This window comes from Chrysochloris asiatica, unplaced genomic scaffold, assembly GCF_000296735.1.
Source record: "Chrysochloris asiatica unplaced genomic scaffold, ChrAsi1.0 scaffold00007, whole genome shotgun sequence".
NCBI lineage: Eukaryota > Metazoa > Chordata > Mammalia > Afrosoricida > Chrysochloridae > Chrysochloris > Chrysochloris asiatica.
This window is the reverse complement of record NW_006408525.1, coordinates 13,183,788-13,190,847: the sequence shown is the minus strand read 5'-3', so window position 1 is coordinate 13,190,847 and position 7,060 is coordinate 13,183,788. Positions and strand designations below refer to the sequence as shown.

The following is a 7,060-nucleotide window of genomic DNA, read 5'->3' as shown; positions in this document are numbered from 1 at the left end:
TGAAGTTGTCAAGGACTTCATTCTTCTTGGATCAACTATCAACACTCACAGAAGCAGTAATCAAGAAATCAAACAACATATTGCAGTAGGCAAATCTGTTGCACAAGACCTTTTTAAAGTGTTGAAGAGCAAAGATGTCAGCTTGAGGACTACGGTATGCCTGACCCAAGCCATAGTATTTTCAGTAACCTCATATGTATGCTAAATCTGGACAGTGAATAAGGAAGACTGTAAAAGAATTGACGCATTTGAGTTATGGTGTTGGAGGAGAATATTGAAAGTACCATGGGCTGCCAGAAGAACCAATAGATTCATTTTGGAAGAAGTACAGCCAGAGTGCTCCTTGGAGGCCAAGATGGCCAAACTTTGTCTCTCATACTTCTGGCATAGTGTCAGGTGGGACCAGTCACTGGAGAAGGATATCATGTTTGGTAAGGTGGAGGGTCAGAGAAAAAGAGGAAGACCCCCAACGACATGGACTGGCCAAGTGTCAGCAATGATGGACTCAAGCATGGCAACAGTACTGAGGTTGGCCCATAATTGGGCAGTGTTTCATTCTGCTGTGCATAAGGTCGCTATGAGTCGGTACTGACTCAATGGTATCTAACAACAACAAATATTGAAGAGCAAGTTTAAGAGTCTGTTGTAACATCCATTCTGGTCTTTTCTTTCTTTCCTATCTTTTTAAGTTTTTATTATGAACTGAGTGATAGTTTATATGGGAGAACATCAGTTTTACACTTATCCTTTCGTATTTCCTTTCATTGCAATGATTACAATCCCTTCCATGCATCATCATTCAGCAGAATTTGCTTCTACTCCCTCTGTTTTTTTCTTTTGGATGTACACCAAAACCCTCGGGAATATACAACCATTCAAACAACTAAAGGGCATAACCTGGAAGCTTGCCCCACCCCACCCCCAGCCACCAGCAAATAGCCCCTCTCTGCTCCATGAGACTAGAGTCCACAGCCATTTCATCTCTCCATGTCATCATCTCTGCCTCCATCTCTTGCATTGCTGCTTCTCTGAAAAGGGTATCACACTCCACTCCTGCTATTCTCCCTTGATGGTCCCAGGGAAATTTGCTCCATTCCCCCATTTTTACTACAAAACCTTTATAGTTACAACAATCTCAATCAGTCAAAATAGTAATTACCCACTATTGAATCATATGAGTCTTCTTCCCATCTCCTTCCACCAGCCCCATCCAGACAGGATGAAAACCACTCAGTGAAGATTCTATCTTCCCCCGCACACTCTGAAACTAATTGCCTTCTTGAAAACGTATAAGCCAGTCACTTTGTGCCTTTATAAGCCCCCCTCCCCATATTAGGTAGCCAAATTAAGTTGCTCATCCCTATCAACCCTGTGTACAGAGGGGATGGGAATGATCCTTGCTGTGAAGATTCCTTCCCTCTTGGTTGGTATTTTAAGCTACGACATCCATAAGTATAGGTCAAGTTCATCAAATTGTAGTGATTTTACACTTGTTTTTTATTAAAAAATATATATTTTTTAATCTTCCTCTAGTTGAGTTCTGATAATCCAGCTATTGAAGCTAGGTCAAATGGGTACTATCTGCAAGTATAGGTGTTCTTGTACATCTCCCTTCACTTCATATCAGCTGGATGCTTCACTCTCAGCTCTAGCCCTCTGTGGCTATATCCTTGTCCATGGGCTCAGGAGTCCCTAGGTCTCACATTACTCCAGGTCAGCGGGAATCTATGTAATGTTGCTGCTGGACTCAGCCCCCATCTTCATTGCTGCTTTTTCACTCATCAGTAGACCAATGTAGTCGCCAGCAAGATTACAAACCTGCTCGTGTATTCCCTTTGACTTTCAGTCTTGGAAGGGGGTCTTTCCTAACTTTTTAATGGCCTGTTCCTTTATAATTTATGACATCCTTGATGTCATCTGACAATCTGTCTGGTCTTTGGTCACTAGTATTCAATGTATCAAATCTATTCTTGAAATAGTTTCTAAACTCAGATGGGATATGCAGAGGTCATTCTTTGGCTTTTGTGGGTTTGCTGTAATTTTCTCCAGCTTTCACTTAAAATTGCATAAGAATAATTGATCTGTTTCACAAGTCCCTGGCCTTGTTCTGACTGATGATATTGAGACAATGGTGTCTTTCCACAGATGTCTATTTATTTGATTGCTGTGTATTCTACCTGGCAAGTTCCAATTATATATTCACCATGTATGTTGTTGAAAATGTATTTGCAATGAATAAATTATTAATCTTGCAAAATTCTATCATGCAATCTATGGTGCTGTTTCTCTCACCAAGGTTACTGATTTCCAACTACTGATTCTTCCTCATTGTTTCCAACTTTTGTATTCCAATCACTAGTAATTATCAGTACATCTTGAGTGCATGTTTCGTCAGTTACAAACTGCAGAAGTTGATTAAAATATTCAATTTAATTTCAACATTAGTGTTTGGTGTATAAATTTGCATAATTGTCATATAAATTGGTTCCTTATAGGTATTGAGGTATTATTCTATCACTGAGTGTTGTACTTCAGGATTTATCTTGACATGTTTTTTGTTTTGTTGTTGTTGTTGTTGTTGTTTTTACAGTGGATGCAAGACTATTCCTCTTTAATTTGTTGTTCCTGGCAGAATAGACCATATGTTTATTTGGTTCAAAATGGCCAGTGCATGTCCATTTCAGCTAACTAATGCCTAGAATATTAGTCTTTATGCTTTCCATTTCATTTCTGATGACTTCTAATTTTCCCAGATTTGCACACTTCACAAAATTCTGATGTTTGCAGCTGTTTATTCCTATTATGAGGGTGCCACAGCAGCAAATGAAGGTCCCAAAAGCTTTGTTCCATCCTTAGTCATTAAGGTCAACTCTACTTCGAGGAGGTAGCACTTCCCCCATATTATTTTAAGTGTTTTCACATCTGAGAGGTTTATCTCCCAATACTATATCAAACAATGTCCTGCTGCTATTCTGAAGGTTTTTTTGTTTTTTTTTTCCTGGCCAGCTTCTTCAATAAATAGCCAGATCCATCTTCCCCATCTGTTTTAGTCTGCAGGTTCTGCCGAAACCTGTCCACTATGGATGACCATGCTAAGATTTCAAATACTGGTGCCATAGCTTCCAGCATCACAGCACCATGTAAGCCACCACAGTACAATAAACTGACAGATGGTTTAGAGCAAACTTGTAAGTAATTTCCCACATCTTTAATATTAATACTTTACCTACATATATATAACTTTCCAGAGAAAACATGGCTAAGTTGTCTTCTTAGAACTCACTATTGGCTCTCAAGATAACTGCTACTCTGTTTCCTTCACCGCCTCATCTTTAAATGATAACAAGCTCCTTGCATCTCCATTGGCTTCAGGCTGAAGGAGTCCACCAACCTAAGGAACGACACAGAGACAGAAGGTGGTTGGTTGGTACAGAATAGTGCCTATTCCTACAAGGAGATTTTTTTTTTTTTCCTTCAATGTGAATCTTCTTTTAATCCTCTTACCTTTTGAAACCCAGACAGGTCATAAAATCTAATTAGATTTAAATACTTCAAACTATCCATTAATTCCCAAAGCAAATCAACACCTTCTCACAAACCTGTGTCTATTCATGTTTAATTTAGGTTTGTTTTGAAAGAAGCAAGACTATGTTTTCCACCAGATACATACCTTGTAAAAGAAATTTCAATAGAACATGAACAGTTTTGATTCAAAAATCAAAAGGTGATTTTTTTCAGAAACTTTAAAGATTGTATCTTTGAGAAACTTTTAACTAATCACTTTCCAAATGATCTAGCTAATCCTTAGCTCTTCTTCTGGGAGGTCACCCTGAATCCTTTTCCTGGAGTCAGATGCCCTGGAGACAGAGCTCCACCACAGCAATCATGCTTGTCTCAATGGCAACCAAAAATATTTTTGTTTCCAGAATTTTCTTATACCCTTTTCTCTTTCTGAATATCCTTGCAAATTGGCTTCTGATTTTCAATTTGTTCTGTATCTAACAAATCCTTCAATGTTAATTTTTTCCCAATTAGCTAGAATTGTTATTGTTGTTAAGTGCCATCGAGTCAATGCTGATGCATAGCGACTCTGTATAGGGTTTCCAAGGAGCAGCTGGTGAGCTTGAACCACCGACCTTGCAATTACCTTATCTAATTAGATAAGACATTATTCTCTGGTTAAAAACCCTTCCTATCTTGGCTTTCAGACACTTGGATCTTCAAAGAGCTACTAGCTCCCTAACAGAACTATATATATAAACAATACGGGCCCTTGAGAATCCCAGAAAGCTGCTGTTATTCTTGTTACGGTTTCAGTATTCAATTTTCCAGCTGATGGCTGACTTTTGAACTTTTCTTGGTTGGTGACAGAGGATGTTTCCATTCCATACTCTGCAATTTACTTTCAGGCTTGTAGTGAAGAATCCATGTCTTGTCACCAGTAACAATGTATTAAGAAACTTTTACCTTCCTTTAAGTATTGGTCCACATTAGTTTGTAGATGTCCAAACGCTTCTGTAAGTTATTTCAGTACATATCTCACACAAACTTTACGAAACTCAAGTCTGTCATTGATTATTTGATAGGCAGAATCATGGCTGATTTGCAGATGATTTGCAACATAATGCACTGTCACTTGTCTACGGGACAGAATCCTTTCACATATATTCTGAATGCTGTCCTCAGTCGTAGATGTGGAGCGGCATTTTAATATAAGAGAGTGTGGATCATTTTTGACTCACCCTCTTGTGTGTGTGTGTGTGTGTGTGTGTGTGTGTAGACATAATTTGGAAGAAATTTAGCACCAACACCTTTTATGCACAAAGCACAAACACAGGTACTAGAGAGGACAAAGTAAAGGATACTTTTCCTAAAAAGTGAATGGCACTTTTAGTGTTCTTAAATTTCTCACATCCTAGCAAAAGAAAAAGAAAAACACATGTAAGAAAGCATTACACAGTGTAACAGATCTTAGATTTAATTGAGTAAAGGGCTCTTGGAGCACACAGACAGATGTAATTAATTAATTATTCCTGAGGCATTTAAAGTTAGCTTTGCTAGATCTTAAAGGATTAATAGAGTTTCACCAAGCACAGGTTGGATGATGAGCACAAGACACAAAGGCAGAAAAGCACACAAAGCAATCAGGTGAAAGGGACTTACAGAAAAGAGACTTCCTTCCTCTTGGGAAATGACCAGAGAAATGGATAGTAGTGTAAGGCTGGAGCCAGATTATGAAGGTCCTTGAATGCCTTGTTAGATGGTATTTCATTCTGAAAGCAAGTAGACATTTTGAAAATATTTAAAATATGTAGACCTTCATTTTAAAACTATAATTCAGCTTACAATAAGATAATCATCTATTAGAATAAGGAGAACATGGAGCAGAAAATTTAATTAGGAGGCAGTTGCAGAGGTGCTGATCATGATTATCGAGGCTCACATTATGATAATTGTAGTGTGAGGGGAAGAGAGAGAAGCTTAAGGGAAAGGTAGGACCTATTGGGTTTAATGATAAACTGATGATGGGGAACTGGAGATAAAGAAGAAGCAAAATGTTTTGGGGCATTTTAGTTGGTTGATGGAATACGATATTGCCACTAGTTGGCAAGAGTCCTGGTGTGGAGCTGTGGGTTAATGCACTAGACTGCAAAGTCGGTTTGAACTGCAAAGTCATTGGTTCTAGCTTACTAAGTTGCTCCTCCGAAACACTATACAGGGTCACTATGGGTAGAACCAATTCAACAGCACATAACAACAACTGTGAAAATAAGAGGAGAGTCTTATGTAGGTAAAAAGAAGTACTTGGGAGACACTCAAGTGGAAATGCAGTGGAGAAAGCTCAGGAAGGAGGCTTGGGTATAGATTTGCAGGTTTGAGAGCCTTAGTTGGAGGCAAGAAAGTGGATTAGGTCACCACCAAAGAGAAGCATGCAGAATGAAAAGAGAGCCAAAAGACTCTTGAGGAGCATTACATCAAAGAGACATAATCAGAGAATTCAGAGACCCAAGGTACGAGAAGGGAGAAGTTTGCAAGAAGCAGGGGCGGCCAAAGGCAGCAGGATTTTCCAAGAGGCTGCTGCTGATTATCAGAACACTAGGAATTCTGAAAGAACAATGTCAAGGTCTGAGGAGATCAAGCTAAATGTCCAGGAACTGAACTGAGAAGAACACAGGATGCAAGGGCAGCAACTCTACGGTGTGGAAGTGACTCAAAGACAACAGTGGACTATGAGGATGGCTCGGTTTTGAAGAATTGAAGTGCCATAGATAACTTAAGTCCTCCTGGTGTGGCGCTGTGGGATAATGTGTCAGACAGACTGCAAAGTCATTTGAACTGCAAGCTCACTAGTCACTCCTTGGAAACCCTTTAAAAGATCTCTATGGGTCAGAGTCGACTCAATGGCACTTAACAAGGCCTGTATATTGTCATCTGAGGTTTAGAAACATAGAGACCTTGTCTTTCTTGTGACTTGAACCCCTTAAGCTACTGCTACAGAGTAGGGTGGTACTAAACCCTGCCATGTGTACTGTTGCTTAAGACCCTTTTTACTGATGAAGCACAATTTATCTTTCCTTACCAGGGATTTTTGCAACCTATAGAAAAACTTATAAAGAACATGGTGTCAGGGGAAAACAGAATGTTTAGCTTTGGATGACTTAATTGAATAAAGAGCCATTTAGGGGATACTGGTGGGAGAGAGAAGTACTCAACAGGTTAGCCACAAACCCCAGTATCTAGAGTGGAAGAAAAACCAATTAAGACTGGAAGATGGATTAGGGAGGAGGAGGAGAAACCGAAGAGTGGGTATATGAGAAACCAAAGAAAGACAGTGTTTCCCGAAGGAAGGTGTCAAGTTATGCTAGAGGAAATGACAGGAAGCTTCTTTATGTGGGATGGATGAGTGTCACTGGGACTTAGAACATTTTCAGTTGAATAGGCAGAAACCATACTTGGGAAGTGAATAGAAGATACTGTTCGCATGAAATAATTTATCTTGTATTTATAATGAACTTAAGGTACATATATAATGTACCTCCATGTGTGTATGTGTGTGTGT

At 39.2% G+C, this 7,060-nt stretch overlaps 1 protein-coding gene across 1 annotated transcript in view; it reads left to right on the top strand.

Moving 5' to 3' along the window:
- The window catches only part of ANKFN1 (ankyrin-repeat and fibronectin type III domain containing 1), a 222,935-nt gene that overhangs the window by 139,513 nt on the left and 76,362 nt on the right, over window positions 1–7,060 (top strand). The window lies entirely within an intron of this gene.